The sequence below is a fragment of the Marmota monax genome, unplaced genomic scaffold, assembly GCF_021218885.2.
Source record: "Marmota monax isolate L192 unplaced genomic scaffold, Marmota_monax_Labrador192_F-V1.1 WCK01_AAM20220418_F8-fsc00003, whole genome shotgun sequence".
Taxonomy (NCBI): Eukaryota; Metazoa; Chordata; class Mammalia; order Rodentia; family Sciuridae; genus Marmota; species Marmota monax.
The window spans coordinates 25074465-25091503 of NW_026694084.1; positions in this window are offsets into that span (position 1 = coordinate 25074465).

A 17039-nucleotide genomic window follows, 5' to 3' on the forward strand; every position below is an offset into this window, starting at 1 on the left:
TACTAGAAGACAGCAGGTCTTTATAGTTTCTTCTCAGATGCCTCTCATCAAACTCCTGATGGAAGAATTCGACTAATGCTGCTGGTTGTGGGCAGAGATAGCATGGGGCATACTCTATTAAGTTCCAGACAGCAGTGAACTTGAGCACCCACTGGACATTAGAAGTCTCAGGGAATTAAACCTGAAACTTTGTCATATTGGATCATTTTCTATACCCCTGCCCTTCTAGGGCTTTCCCCAGAAATTTCATGTTTAGCTAACTAGATCCTTCTTAAAAATGCATGGTGGGCACTGCACTGAGGGCCCAGGACCCCATTGCCTGGGTGATCAACAATTCCATGAACTTCCCCTTGATTTATTGATGTGCTCTGGAAAGATATGGATTTCTGCTTTCACTTTATCAGTGTCCTTCCTCTTCACTAAACATGTTCTCTCCAACTACTCTAGGTAGCCAAGAAGAGTTAGTTTCTTATCTACCTCTTTTCATATACATCAGGATAAATTCCTGGTTTTCCTCATTGATAGAACATGCTCACTAAGTCTTTGGGCCTTTTACCACATGGGCCAAGCTCAGTACTAGTTCACTCTGACATGAGGACAGCGCCTTTTTGTCTTTGTTTCCTCTCCTCTCACGTAAGTATTAGATCATTTTTACCATCTAGCCAACATGCTAAGAATGTCTTAGATCTAGATCAAAGAAATCAGGTTGAACTCAAAGACTGAAAAGATAAAGATCATAAATTTTTGATTAATTAATCAAAATATCTACCAAATTATACATCATAGCAAGTTTCCCTCCTATTACCCACTAGAAATCACTCAAGACAGTGATACTCAACACCCCCACACAATGTGAGAAGCACGATATTTTCTTCTTCCAAAAAGTCCAATCAGAAAGAACGTATGCTACTACATAAGATGATGATTCTGCACCTCAGCAACCATATTATATACTCCTAAAGAGCAATTTTTAGGACTTGAAATTCTTCTGTGCCAGCAGCATTGCAATCCTGCATTATCTGAGCCTGTAACTTAAAGCCCACACATTTTCCATTTATATTACTTTAGATTCTTTCTATAGGCAGTCCTGGTCATACAGTGACATGGATTTATGGACACAGAAATGGAATTTGACAGTAAAAAATAGATGAGGTTGCTTAGAGTAAAGATATCGAATGAGCAAAGTACAAATTCCAACACGGAGATCTCAGTTATTCTAAAATGTAAGTGTTGAAGGGAAGGGAAGTGGAGGGTTTCTTTAGGAAGACTTATGAAGAGAAGTCAGAAAAGTAGTGATAGATTTCTAAAATGTTTGAAGGAGGAATCATTCAACTGTGTTGAATATCTCTGAAAATTTAATTTAAAATAATGATTTAAAAGTGTCTCTGGGATTTTTCAAAAGCATGATGGAAGCAGAAGCCAAAGTAGAGTTAGGTTTTAGGGAAAATTGGCTGCAAAGAATTTCAGTAAACACACATGGAAATACTTTCAAGAAGTTTGCCTGTAGCTGATCATGGTGGTCACATCTATAATCCCAGCAACTAGGGAGGGCGAGGGAGGATTTCAAGTTTGAAACCAACCTCAACAATTTAGCAAGGCCCTGAGGATTTAGTGAGACTCTGTCTCAAAACACTAAAAAAGGTGTAGGGATGTGCCTCAGTTGTTAAGTGTCCCTGGGTTCAATTTCCAGTACCCTCCTCCCCCCCAAAAAAGGAAGAAAGAAAAAAAAGAAAACCAAAAAATAAGAGGATGAAGAAGTTTGCCCATAAAGAAGAGTCAAAACAACAAGATCAAGAATGGAGGTTGGACATGTCTAGTCAGAAAACAGGGCATACAGTCCAATGGTCCTGCCTTATCTGGGAAGATTACATTCTAAGACCTCCAGTGGATGCCTGAAGATGATATCAAACCCTTTATATATGACATTTTTCCCACTTATGCATTCACAAATTTAATGCCATTTTAAACCACATACCATACATGGTGGCCCTAACTTTTGCATTTTGAGATGCAACAGCAAAACTAGCACAAATTTCTGTTTCCTTCTTCATAGTTTCAGAGAGAGAAGCTTGATTCTTAACAGAGATCTTAACAACATCAGCATGCTTTTTTTTTTTTCTTTTCTTACTAAGCGGGGAACTTTCACCATTGCACTTAAAGGAAGCACCTGGGGGCTTCTCTTTCATATCAGGATTGCCAGCATTATATTTTTGTGCTTTGGAGCCAATAAGTGATGTAAGGGTGACTTGAACACAAGTACTACCACAATGGTGGATCTGAAAACTAAGGTGCTGCTAAGTAAGTAGGTAGTGTACACGGCGTGGCCATGCTGGACAAAGGAATGATGCATGTCTGAGTGAGATGGAGTGGGACAGCACAGGATTTTATCACATAACTCAAAATAGCATGTAACTATGGACTTAGGAATCATTTATTTCTGGAATTTTCCACTTAAAGCTTTTAACCACAGTTAACCCCAGGTAACTAAAATGACAGAAAGCAAACCTGCAGGTCAGCAGGGACTACTGTACTAACTTCCATAATTTGAACATTATTACATGAAGCATTTTACACATGGTTTTAGTGTCATCCTCAAATCAGTACTAGGTAGCATATACTATTATGATTTCCATTTTACCTGCAAGGAAATTGAGTCACACACACTGTCACCCTAAGGTTACTTTGCTGAGATTTCAATAAGGCAGTCCTATTCTGTCTCACCATGTGATAATGGCATATTTGGAAGGTTTAGAGTCTCTGTAAAGCATGAGCTTTGCCACTCATGCTCTGTGTGACTTCTCACAATTCAATTTTTCTAAGCTTGTTATCTGTGTGTATAGCACATCTATTCATAAAGAAGAAAAATGTACACAAACATTGCTATTTCATGACATCTCCATCATTCATGAATAGGCTTGAAATTTTGGAACATTCATCTATTCCTCAAAAGGAACAAATAGATATTTCAAGAATTCTGAAGACTATTTTTTTATTTCTGTCCCTCAGAAGGCAAGAAAAAAATACAGCTTCACATAAAGAAAATGATTCTAATAGAGATAGAGTGTTCCAGGGGGATCTGGTTGAAGACACTTAAAGTCAGATGTGATAAAGTTCCTGAAAAGAACCTTGAGAGGCGACTGCTCTGACAGAGAGAGAGAGAAAAAAAATGATATATTGGGATCCCTGGGGCTAGCACAATGTGATCCTGAGCAGAGTGTGACAGGGAGATGGAGAGCCCAGGGTCTTCTTAAAGGGCAGTGGGAGCGCTGCTGGAGGGAAGTCTGGCCTTTGTGTACATGGTGGTGAGGACTCAGGTCCTTTGTTTGGGATTCAAAAAGCATCCAGGTCTTCTGCTGTAGAAATATTATCCTAGACTAGGAAAACTATTCTCATCAGTTTAAAATGACTCTTATCTTCCTCTCTTATTACTGTGATGTATGTAACAGGACGTGCTGCTTTTATTTAATTTTGAGAATGAAGTAGCATTCAATCCATCCGTGATGGCAATCATTTTCTCACTTTTATAGTTGTGTAGTCACAGCCGTCCTGCCTCCAATTCTTTCTCTTAGCTTTATAGTCCTCTAGAAGAAAGCCACCAATTCATAACCAATGAGAAGGCTAGATACTCGATGAATGAATATGCACTGTTTGTAATATGGCCCCTGCCACATTTCCAGCCTCTTATTTGTCATCACCCTTTCTAGGTACATATTTCCCAATCTATGTAGGAATGTATATATGAGCAGTTTCCACAGTGTATTCATCTCTGATCTGTATATATTAACTTTGTGTATTGTTCCCCATTGTCTGCTGTCTTACTTGGTTTGGGTTTCTATAACAAACCATAAGCCAGATGGCTTATAAACAAAACAAATTTACTTCTTGGAGTTCTGCTGGCTGGGAGGTCCAAGAGGAAGGTGCCTACAGATTCAGTGTTTGGCTGGGGCTAGTTTCTTGGTTTTCAGATGGTCAACTTCTCATTTTTACTATGTCTAAGAGACAAGAGAGAAGGAATCTCTGCCCTAGGAGCCTCATCACAAACTTCCCACCTCCAAATGCCTTTATATTAGGGGTTAGGATTTCAACATATGGATTTGGGGAGGATACCGACATTCAGAACACCCTACCTCCTTAACCACCTTCACTCATCCATGACACACAGCTCACATGTCCCAGCTTCCCAAGGGCCCTCAGGGTTTTCTTCCACAGCTCCGTCTGTCAGTGTACTCTACACATTTCCGTCATGTTATTTTTATTGAGAATGGAGATTATACCACACTCGCTTTGTAGTACAAAGGCCAAAGCAAACTGTCCATTAATCATATAATTAGTGGTACCTGATTGCTTAATAACTACCATATAAATGATGAATCCAGGTGTTCTGGTGCCCCTTGGTCCTACTCTGTGCAGGGCATTATTCTAGGGATGCGTTTAATCGTTGTCTTGACAGGAAGAAGGCACAAGTAAATGAGGAAATTGAGAGGAGGAGAAAAGGTGAATTGTTTACAAAGGTGTCAGTGGGATTAAGGGAAACCATCAAGGAATCCTGAACGAGTAGGATAGCAACAGCCTGAAGGGCCAAAGTGGGAGACAGTTTACCAGACCTGGGGAGAGCTTCATGCAAGAGCTCTCTGACAGGAACTGCCTGCGAGCTAGGAAAACAACTTGTAGGCAGTAAGGGATGGAATCCTAGAGGACATCTGCTGATGTATCTCCTACCATTCTGTTCTCCTACAAGTGCATTTACATTGGCCAACCTCAGCCAAAAGCCAGAGAATAAAACATCCACATGATGCCATCTAGAAATTCAGACTCTGTGAATGTGGTGGAGCCAGACAGAGACAAGATTGAAGAGACTGGGAAAAAAAATACATCACAGACAATATTTAAGTCCAAACTCGCTTGTTCAGCCAGCAGAGGCTAATATTGGTCTATGGGTATTCTGCAAACCAGGGTAAGATAAGAAAATCAAAAGATCTTCCAAATTAGAGAGCAGAAGTGGTGGACAACCAGAATTAATACAGACAATCCTATAATGCTTCAGAGTTAAGAACTGGGCAGAGTGCTAAAAATAATCAGATGTGAGGCAATGCAACAATGATCTAGATTGAACAGGAGAGTTTCAATGAAAAATAGGTGGGACAAAAAAGAATTTGCTAAGACAATAGAGTTGGTTGTAGGTACTTCTCCCAAAATATCTGCAGATTTATTCATAGGCAAAGAACTGCTAAGTCTGCAGAGGTGGTTTTGGCAGATACAGATAAACTAAGATATGATTTGTACCTTGAGGAACTTTTTAAGTTGCTCAAGAAAAAGGGCCAGATATAATTCAAAAGCACAGTCAAGAACACATTCTAGCATCTTAGGTCTCTGAGAACTTCTGTGATTCTCAGCCTTTATCTCTGAGAACTGTTTTTGAAACATTCTAGAAATAAGACTCTGAAATTCCTTGATACTACACACACACACACACACACACACGTATATACATGCAATTATGTGTTCTAAAAATACCAGTAAGTTGGTTATTGTGAGTTCAAGTTTTAATCAAATATCCACACATAGGGTATGACCCAACATATTATTTCCAATCATTCTCAGCTCATTCAAGGAAAAGTTCATTTCCATAAGTAATGGTTGTTCTGAAAACAGGTTTCTCATTCCTCTCCACCAGCAGGTAGTTCTGCTTCTCCTATAGTGCTCCTTCAACCCAAGTCTTTTGCAAAGGCAAAAAACAGAAACTCAACTCACCCCAACTGAAGTGGGGATGGACCCTGGGAAACATGGAGATGCAGCTAGATCGGAGTACTTCTGGATCTAGGATCCAAAAGGGTTCTGCAGATTCACATACAATGATGATAAAGATTGTCGTCTTCAAGACAAGACCCTCATCCTTTCATTTTATCAGTTCGAGGAAAAAAATATAGCATGCCCTGCAGGCTAGGCTATGATGCAATGTCCTGTGGTGGTCCCCAGCCTTGATCTTGTGCTCATCATTGTGGCAGGAATAGGGATAAGATTGTGTGGTGGGGGAGTGAGTATGGATTTTATTAATTCATGGGAATTGATGTCTTTCTCTGTGTTTCTTCATCATCCATCTATACATCCATCCATCCATTTGTATCTGTCTGAAGAGAAGTGTTTGTATGAAGCACTGGTATTCTGAATTATTGCAATTTGTATTGAACTGAAATCCTGAATAGGAGAAGAGGAAAAGAAATAAAAAGGAATAAAGGGGACAGCCATGCCATTACTCCAACATCACAACTACTTTGGAGCATTTTACCATTTTACCTAGTAGTTCTAGCCTACAATCTTGCCCCTCTACTCAGTATCCTAAGATTAGTGGGATTTTATATACAATCATTCAGCAGTAATGCCCATCGTGTTAAATTGTAAAATGCCTCCTACATCCTTCTTTCCTTCTGTTCCCTCTCACCTCCCAATTTCTCAGATAACTTAGGCATGCCAACTTTTTCCTGCCAAGTGATTCATCCCAGGAAGCTGACGTATGTCAAATGCTGCAAAACGAAATTTATTTTCAGGTCCACAGCTCATCTCAAAAATTCTTCTAAATGTGGCAATCTATTCCACAATACAGCATATTTATTTTCATATAAAATAATGTGTGCACTCAGCCTTTGAGTAAAATGATAGTAGAGAAAGACAGGGTCTATTATCCTTTGCACTGCCCTTCCTTGGCACTCTGGTCTGAACTCCAGTCCAATCAGCAGGGCTGTGCTCTCTGTCTCACACAGAAACCAAACAAGGGTAAGACTACAAGGATATAACTGCTGGCTAGAAATCAATCTTGTTGTGCCACGATCACTTTCATATTCACTGAAATTTCAGTTCCTGAGTGTTTTGACAATTACTGGAAGTTTCCCAAATGGAGGAATAGCAATTATAATTTTCCAAGAAGCAACCGCCTTGGGTATTTCAAATTGTTATAATGTTCATGGTGATCTTATTGTCCAATTATGTTTTATCAAGTTGACACTTTCAGGGATGAAAAATGTTTGTTTCTATTATTTAAAGCAATATATGGCTCTTAAAGTGTCACATTATATCTGGCAATTTGACAGCGCCATCAGCCGATCTGAGACCCTGAGGTGGTTTGGGGTGCCAGAAGAAGCATGCCCTTTATTCTGCTCACCCACACCCTCATTCTGCTCCCTGGGAAGACGTCTTTGACCATTTTTCTCTGCCACCTCTGGATCTGTGGCATTGACCCCCGTCCACGGCTATTACTCTCGTTAGCCACATGATGTGGGTATTGGAAACCATCTCTTCTTCTGGAGCTGCAATAGTCTTTGAAGCCTGGCTCTTTTTCTTCAAAGGTTTGAGACCTGAGGGTTGTTTTAGGTCTGTGAATAAATTCAAAGGTGTTTTTTTTTTTTAGACCAGAGTTGTGGTTTCCTTAGCAATGAGATCCCTTTAAAAATTAGCAGGGCTTTGATCTACTTGCTTTGGCTTCCATGTGCCAGCAGCCACACACCATGTTATTTGACAGGAAGAATTCTTAAGCCCTGCAAATCTCTCTGCTCCCACCACCACCATCCAGGTCTCCTTTACTTGAAGTCAGTGGCTATTTCTTTGAGAATCTCTGGAGATACAGCTGGGAAGCTCACATTCTCTGTCTGAGTTTTGCTGCAGATTACTGTATTCAACTGAAATTTTCTATTTAGACCTTTTCTTCAATGTTTTGTAGCATCTCATCTTTAACGATTTGACATCTTCTACACAGCAAGACACCAACTTTTATACTCTCTGCTCCCTTTTAATTCTGCTTGTCTAGTGACCTGTTCTTTTCTGAGATTTATACTTGCCATAATCTTGCCAAAGGCAGCCAATAATAGCCAATACACATTAATGTCCTTGTCCTAGTAAGCCATTGCCTCAAAAACTACAAGTTGGAGGCATCCACTCTGCCTCCCAAGTTACTCGTGGCAACATATTTTCTAGCTGCTCTTCACAGCATAAAAGGAGCAGCCAGACTCTCACACATCCCGGCCTCTGCTGTTGACCCTCTTGTTGCCTAGCACTGAAGTCTATGCCATAGTATAGCTTTGCTTTAAAGCAGCCTGATTCAAAAACACTAATTTTTTTTTCTCAGTCAAGATACAGCATATTTATTTATTTATTTATTCTAAATAAATACACCCTCAAATTATAGTGATTTGACCCAATAAAAGTTATTTCTCATTCATTTCATGGTAGAAAACAGATTGAATGGCGTTTTTTCCATCTCTTAGAGATTTCACTTACAATCTCTGGCTTCATAGGAAGTCACAGAAAAAGAAGATAAAGTTGGAGAGCTATACTGGATGGGTTTGAAGGTCAGGACTACGAGGGGGATTAAATTTCTACTGCCTATGTTCCTCTGGCTAGGATTCCATCATCAGGCCCAGTGGAAGAATATTGGTTGGGCAAGAAGAAGATTAGGCTGATATAAAGAATTTTACCAGTTTCTCTTTCAGTGGACTAAGCCCACAACCTAAAATAAACCATGCCAAAATGAGCCAAAATAACATGGCACACAGCAAGTTGCATGACAATGTAGGAAGTGCAGCCTTTCTGTGGGCTCTGGAAGAAGAAATTTCAGGAACACATAACACTGATTCTCCTACAGGCAACTGCAAGCTCTTAGTGTCAAGGGTACAGATTCTGGTTTCACCATCTTTTGGCCATGGCACCTTAAGCAAATTACTTACCCTCTGTACTTCAGTGTCCTTCCCTGTAAAATGGAGCTAATGAAAGAATTGCTCTATCAGAGGGTCATACGTCACATAGAGAGAGTAATTAGTGAAAGTCTGGCACATAATTAGTGTTATATAAGATTGTATAAGTATCACCAACTTGAATCTAATGTATGAAATATGATATGTCAAGAGCTTTATAATGTCTTGAACAACCAATAAAAAAAAAAGATTGTATAAGTATCACAAAGCAAAGTGTTGAAAGGTCAGTGCAGAGTACACCAATCATTAGCAAATGTGTCATTTTCTATTAAAACTATTTGACTAGAAAGTTTTAACACACACACACACACTTTAAATTCTAGCTCACATGGATCAAAAGCCAAAATAATGACTATTTTCATGACTCTTTGCCATTTTAGCTTAGCTCATTTAAATTCTGCATGATTTATTTTATGCTGTGTAGTAAGTCATGGAAAAAGACACTAATAAAACTTCTTACATCTTCATATGAGCCTAATCTGATTCTCACCTATAGAACAGTTTTCTTAAATGTCAGAGAGGAATTATCTTATTAATGACAGGAAAATGTATCAGAAATTGTAACGGTGTGAGAAAATGTTATCTTTTATTTATAAGTTAATTTGTTAATTTACCAAAATTTAATAATCACTTATTATGTGCCAGAAATGGAACTAAGCAACAAGAAAAAGCAATAAGTAATTGATTCTCCCTATGGCAGTAAGAGCAGATTATATGTGTGTGGTGGAGAATTTTTTATTATGCACAGCGTGATGGACAAGTAATTGGAGTTTGAGCAGGTACCCTGGATGCTCTACTTTCTCCACTTAGCATCAGATTCAAATGTGCTTCCAGGTCTGTGTCATGGCAACTCTGACACTCTGGACTCCTCCACCATGTCAGTCAGTGTGCTGGGAAGAAACAGCCAGTCCACTGAAAATGAGTGAGTTGAAGGAAGTTTTAAAAAGAGACAGACTAACAAAATGTGGCCAAAGGATGGAGAAACACAGAGATACTGGAGCACACCAGGGCTGCTAAACCCTGAGCACCACTGAGCACCATTACCACCCACAGTCCTGGGAGGAAAAGAGAGAGAGCGGTCCCCAGAAACTGGGGAAAGAAGGCTGCCCATCGGAAGGTGTGAACTTTGGTCCAGGGTGTGGCCATGCCAACATGACCCTGCAGGAAATGAGCCAGGGCAATAAATTCTCAAAACTTCCCTTCCTTTGATCTCCTAATCTTTCTCACTGGCCCAAACAAGTGGAAGCCAGGGAGAAAGGGATCCTGTTGATGAATGAGTTTTCAGATTTCTGCCTCCTAAATAGCCAAAGAGGGTGAAGACAGGAGAAAGAGGAGTGAATTAGGAGGAAGGGGGGAGAAGATATCCAAGGTGAAAATGGACCAGAATGATGCTGAGGAGTAAAGAGAACAGCCAACATAATTGTTTTAAATAAGTGGTGCACTCACCCAACGATGCAGCATACTTAAATATTATTAAAATTGTAATATTTAAACACATCAAATATTATTAAAATTATATTAGTCAAGATTTTACAATGTACTCAACTTAGTTTTCACAGAAACAGCTCTCTTTTATGATAAATATTATCTTAGGTTATTAATATTTAATTATTTTATCACAGTAATAAGTGAACCAGCAAATGTAGGATTGGGAGTAAACATATTTGACTCAGCACACAGCGACAGACGATAGCTGAAGCGTACAAGTGGCACCCAGAGGCCTATCCTGTGCCAGCATGAGGTGGCCCCTGGAAAGGGTCACTGTGATTTTTCAAGTGATGAATCACATGAGTGAAACCAGAATGAGAGAAACCAGACCATATTTAAAGGGTAGAGAAGAGAGCTTCTTGGTGAAGTTTTATGCTGAGCATGTGGCCATATTCACTTGGTACCACAAATGGAGTAGCATTTGTCTGGCTATGATATTCTAAGTCATTTTTCCTAATCTGTTCTTCCTTACAGTACCACCAGCCTTCTTTGTCTTATAGAAGTTGTCACTGATGGTTAACATCTGTGTGGTCCTCGTGTCTGAAAATTTCACGGGTCAGCATCACCTCCACTGCAGGCTTGGTCCATTTTAACAGACCAGTTTTGCAGGCAACATAAATGATTAATGGATCCTGTGTGGTGAACGAGCAGCTTGTTTTGGTGTTTCTGACCTGGGTACTTTAAAACTCATTACTGGTACCTACTGAAGCTTTTCTAATGGATTTAAAATAGATTCCACTACTGTTAACATGATTCTGCTCTTATGCAATCCTGGTGTTCAGGTTGCTTGTTAATGTGTTATTACTTGTCATTGTTAGGCACTATCAATAGACTTACATTTTTCAAAAAGCCAATCTATATCCAGGGTGACAGTTTATCATATTTCATTTAGAAAAGAACAGTATTTAGCACTAAGTTGCATGTCTGCTCAATGGGCTTTTGACATTGTAAGTGCTTTTTGAAAGAAAAATTTATGTTTTTAATGTTATAAATGAAGGTAGGTTGACATTAAAGTAGTGTCCTGGAGCAGCCCCCATAATGAACCCTGGCTTTTTTGTTCAATGTATCTTCTTTCACGTGTTTGTAAGTATACTTGCAAACACATTGCTCTGCCTCTTTTTCCATGGACAAGGACATATTTCAAGCTCACCAATCAGATAAACTCCTTTCCCTAACCACTTTGATCAGGTCATGAATGAGCACCAATCACATAAACTGCTTTCCCTAACCACTATGATCAGGTCATGAATGGGCACCAATCAGATAAACTTCTATCCCTAACCACTATGATCAGGTCATGAATGAGAGTGTGATTTGAGCATGGTCCCATTAATTTTTCCTCAAGGCTTAATATATGGGGCAAACTATCTTTCTTCCTCCAGGATTTAAGGTGATTAAGCAATTAAGGTGATGCTGCTGTCACAAATACCCGTCCTTCTTACAAGGTAGAAGCAATTCGCAGTGGGAGAATGAGAATAACTAATAAGGGCAATAAGCTAACTTAACACATGCAAGAAAAGACTTTATTACCAACCATTTCTTTGCTGGATATTATAAATCTAGAATCTCACTGTATTCCTGTATAACTCATTTATGCTAATCTGACTTCAACCTTTGAGTGTTTAGACATCTCTTAGTTTAGAGAAGCCAGGAGACTCTGATGATGGACATGCCAAGATTGCATGTTGTGTAGGAAGAAAATTGGGATTAACAGAAGATGGAGAAATGAATGTGAAAAACAGAGAAGAAGGTAAATGTGAATAACAGAGAAGAAAAAACAATAAGTAGAAAGTAAGAAAAGAAAATTAAGGCCACAAGCAATAAGCCACCAAATCTATATTAAAAACCAAATTGTAATCAAACTTGGTATTTGCTTAAAGAATTAAAATAGATGAAAGACAGATGGTAGGATTTTTCAACGACTTATAAAGCCTTATGTTTTTAAGTTTCAAGATTCCAGAAGAACCGAAGATATCAGCAGCCAAGAAATGTTATAGAGGGCCATTCAGGGAAATTGAATGCATTAACCAAGAAGTGTCAAATGAGTAAATGAAATGGCACCCTGAAAGAGGACAATCAGTATGCACTCATATTCTTAACTGTGAAGTAACTTAGAAAATACAATGTTTATGGCAAAGGGTTCTGAGGACTTTGTCACTACAAATAACAAAGTATAACAAACTTAAAGTGATACCCCCCACTACCTAATGTAGGCAAATTTGACTGTTGATATTTAAAACATTGCATTTGTTTAAGGAAATATCATTACCAAGAGGAAGCAAATAAAAAGGAAGATCCAGAAAGAAAGAAACACATAAAATTAGACCCACCAAAAGTAAGGTATGGGCGTACTTGCCCAAAATTACTAGGGAATATAGTATTTCAAAGGAATTTGTTTACATTGATGGAACATCCTTATTGATCAAATTCTTAAACATTGTTAGCTATTGAAGGAAATTTTTATGAACTTAATTATAATTGTATTCACTCCCTCAAAATAATATGTGAATTAGAAAAAAACATTTTTGATAGTTGAAGTGGTTGTTCTGAAATGAGTATCATAAGATAAGAAAGTCATGGGGCACTTATCATTGATCCCAGATGTCTGTACTTTCAGAATTTTGATATTTGAATTTTCATTTTACTTATTTATTTTTCTTTCTTTCCTTCTGTTGAGTTGCCATTTATCTATTCTTGCTTAAGTGCTTTTCAAATCTCAATGGTTTATCATTACATTTAGGTAACCTTATTCACTAAGGAAAAAGAATTGTGTGCAAGCTGTAGTCAGTGAATAAAAGCTTCAAGCCACTTTGTGGTAAAGCTCATGGGCTTGCTAAGCTGCCAACTATTCCCAGAAAGCCTAATACCCTCTCTCTCTCTCTCTTTCTAGCTCTTATTCAGTTTTGTGTATTTCACAGTAGCCTGATAGAGAAAGCCTAGAAGCTATGAAGTATATAATATGGTATAAATAATGAAAAAAGCTCTTAGTTTATAATTAATAAAAGAAAATTATAACTTTACTTCTATACATCAAGATATATCAAAAACAGAATGAGAAAGAAACCAAGACTTCAACATATAATTTTAGATGGGAGTACCTAAAATGGCAATACTAAAATCAAATTCTGAAATTTCAATCATAAAAAAGAATTTCTATATAAATATTTTAAAATTGTTTGAAGAAACATTTGCCTCATAATATATTCTACATTACTCTCAATTATGTGAACCCAGAGGCTTCAACTATTAAAGCTGAGAGATTTTGAGCAATCAAATGACTAATGCACTTTATGATATTTACAGAATTACCTTTAGATACTGATTGTGACTCACTGAACCCAGGACCAATCTCACTCATCTTTGTCATCTCTTGCTATACTTGGTTAAGTACTGCACATAGCAGGTGCCCTCAAAAAGCTTGTCAAATGACTGTCAAATTTGCAAAAACTCAAAACACATTTTGACTACCTGGGTAAATAGATAAATATGTATTTGGATATATAGATATATTGGGGGAAAATCATTCATGAATTAGTCAATCAATTATAAACCCAAACACTTAATTCCTTCCAAAGATATTCATTGAATCTTTAAGATAAATGTACCAATAAGAGAATCTCTGCCCTGAAGAGTACTATAGTTCCTTTGAAGGATGCAATGTGCATCATGATACCTAAAGTTTTGTTTTTTTTTTTATTTCTGCAATATTTGGCAGCACATCTATTTAAAATGTCAAATAAAACTGAAATTTTAAAAGTTTTATAACATTATTCCTTACATTTATTACTTACTTTCACCCAGAATAGTTGACACATTTTATAAACTCTGAAGTACAGTCCTCAACTCTCTATGATTTGATTTATGACTTCTTATCTTTACAGTGGTGTAAAAGTGATACGCATTCAGTAGTAACCATAGTTCAAATTCTAAATTGCAGTCTTTTCCCAGGACAGCAAGGTGTAAGGTGATGCTAGGCAGAGGCAGTGAGCTGCAGCTCACGGTCAGCCACACAATCATGAGAGTAGCCACCAAGAGTCTGCAGTGGGCTGTGCCTCTCGGCTCTGATGGTCAGTACTTAAGGTGCACTAAACGCATTTCAACTTACGATATTTTCAGCTTACATTGGGTTTATCAGGATGTAACCTCATTGTAAGCTGAAAAGCACTAGTACTCAGTTTTATTACTCTTAATTATTTTATTTTAAAAGAGCAAAATCTCAATAAAAAGAAAAAAAATGATTTGCCAAATGTTACTATAGTAAATCTAAATTAAAGAATCTACTTCAGTTAAGAGAAATATATATAATCAGAACATAACAATTATAAATATTTATGCCCCAAACAATGGAGCATCTATGTACATCAAACAAACCCTTCTCTTTTTTAAGAGTCAAATAGACCACAACACAATAATACTGGGTGACTTTAACACACCTCTCTCCCTACTGGACAGATCTTTAGTTCTGAAAACTACAGAACACTAAAGAAAGAAATTGAAGAAAACTTCAGAAGATGGAAAGATCTTCCATGCTCCTGGATAGGTAGAATTAATATTGTCAAAATGGCCATACTACTGAAAACATTATACAGATTTAATGCAATTCCTATTAAAATTCCAAAAGAGGTCTTTCACCTCTTTTGTTAGATTTTTTATGTTTTTTGAGGCTATTGTGAATGGGGTAGTTTTCCTAACTTCTCTTTCAGTGGATTCATTGCTGATATATAGGAATGTATTTGATTTATGGGAGTTGATTTTATATCCTGCTACTTTTCTGAATTCATTTATTAGTTCTAGAAGTTTTCTGGTGGAATTTTTTTGGATCTTCTAGATATAAAATCATGTCATCAGCAAATAGTGATAATTTGAATTCTTCTTTACCTATTTATATCCCTTTAATTTCTTTCTTTTGTCTAATTGCTCTGGCTAGAATTTCAAGATGATTTCTAGAGACATATGATTTACCCAAACCTAATGAGGAGGTCATACATGATTTAAACAGATAAATTTCAAGTAATGAAATAGAAAATGCCATCAAAAGCCTACCAACCAAGAAAAGCCCAGGACCAGATGGATTCTCAGCTGAGTTCTACAAGACTTTCAAAAATCCCTTTATTAAAATCCCAATGACATTCTTCATAGAAATAGAAAAAGTAATCAAAATTTATTTGGAAAAGTAAGAGACCCAGAATAGCTAAAGCAATCCTTAGAAAGAAAAGTGAACCAGGAGGCATCACAATACCAGACCTTAAACTATACTACAGAGATAATAGTAACAAAAGTGCCATCATATATACCAATGGTACAGAAGAGAGGATACAGAGACAAATCCACATAAATATAGTTATGTCATACTAGACCAAGGTGCCAAAAACATTCATGGAGAAAAGATAGCCTATTCAACAAATGGTGCTGACAAAACTGGAAATACATATGTAGCAAAATGAAATTAAACCTCTATCTCACTCTGCACAAAAATCAACTCAAAATGGATCAAAGACTTGGGCACTAGAACTAGACCCTGCACATAATAGAAGAAAAGATAGGCCCAAATCTCTACCATGTTGACCTAGGATCTGACTTCCTTAACAAGATTCCTAAAGCGCAAGAAATAAAATCAAGAACAATAAATAGGACAGAATCAAATTTAAAACCTTCTTCTCAGCAAAGGAAACAATCAATAACGTGAGGAGAGAGCCTACAGATTTGGATAAAATCTTTACCACATGCACCTCTGATAAAGCATTAATCTCTAGGATATATAAAGAACTCAAAAAACTTAACTCCATAAAAACAAATAACCCAATCAATAAATGGGCTAAGGAATTGAACAGTCACTTCACAGAAGAAGAAATACAATCAATCAATAAATATATGAAAAAGTGTTAAACATCTCTAGTGATTAGAGAAACGAAATCAAAACTATGTAAGATTTCATCTCACTTCAGTTAGAATGGCAGCTATTAAGAATACAAACAACAATAAGTGTTGGCAAGGATGTGGGGAGAAAGGCACACTCATTGCACTGAAAATTGGTGCAATCACTATGGAAAACAGTATAGAGATTCTTAGAAAACTTAGAATGGAACCACTATTGGACCCAGCTATCCCACTCCTTGGTCTATACCCAAAGGACTTAAAATCAACATACTACAAAAATGCAGCCACATCAATATTTATAGCAGTTCAATTCACAATAGCTAAACTATGGAACCAACCTAGATGTCCTTCAATAGATGAATGAATAAGAAAATGTGGTACATATTCTCAATGATTCCATTACTCAGATTGAAAGAAGAATGAAATTATGGATTTGCCAGTAAATTAATGGAGTTGGAGAATATCATGTTAAGCAAAATAAGCCAATCCCAAAAAACCAAAGGCCAAATGTTTTTTTCTAATATGCGGGTACTAATTCACAATAAGGTAGGGGCACTGGGGAAGAATAGCATTACTTTAGGTAGAGGGAACTGAATAGGGAGAGGGTGGGAAGGGATATGGGGATAGGAAAGATAGTAGAATGAAACATAAAATTATTAATATATATATATATATATATATATATATATATATATATATATATATATATATATATATATATGACTGCATGACCAATATGATTCTACAACATGTACACTCAGAAAAAGTAAGAAATTATATCTCATCTATGTATAATATATCAAAGTGCATAAATGTATTCTACTGTCATGTATAACTAATTAAAACAAATAAAAAAATTTTAAAGGATATATTTCAGCAGTTTACATGTACAATTAAACCTTTATTTTGTTTGTCCATCACATGCACTGATAA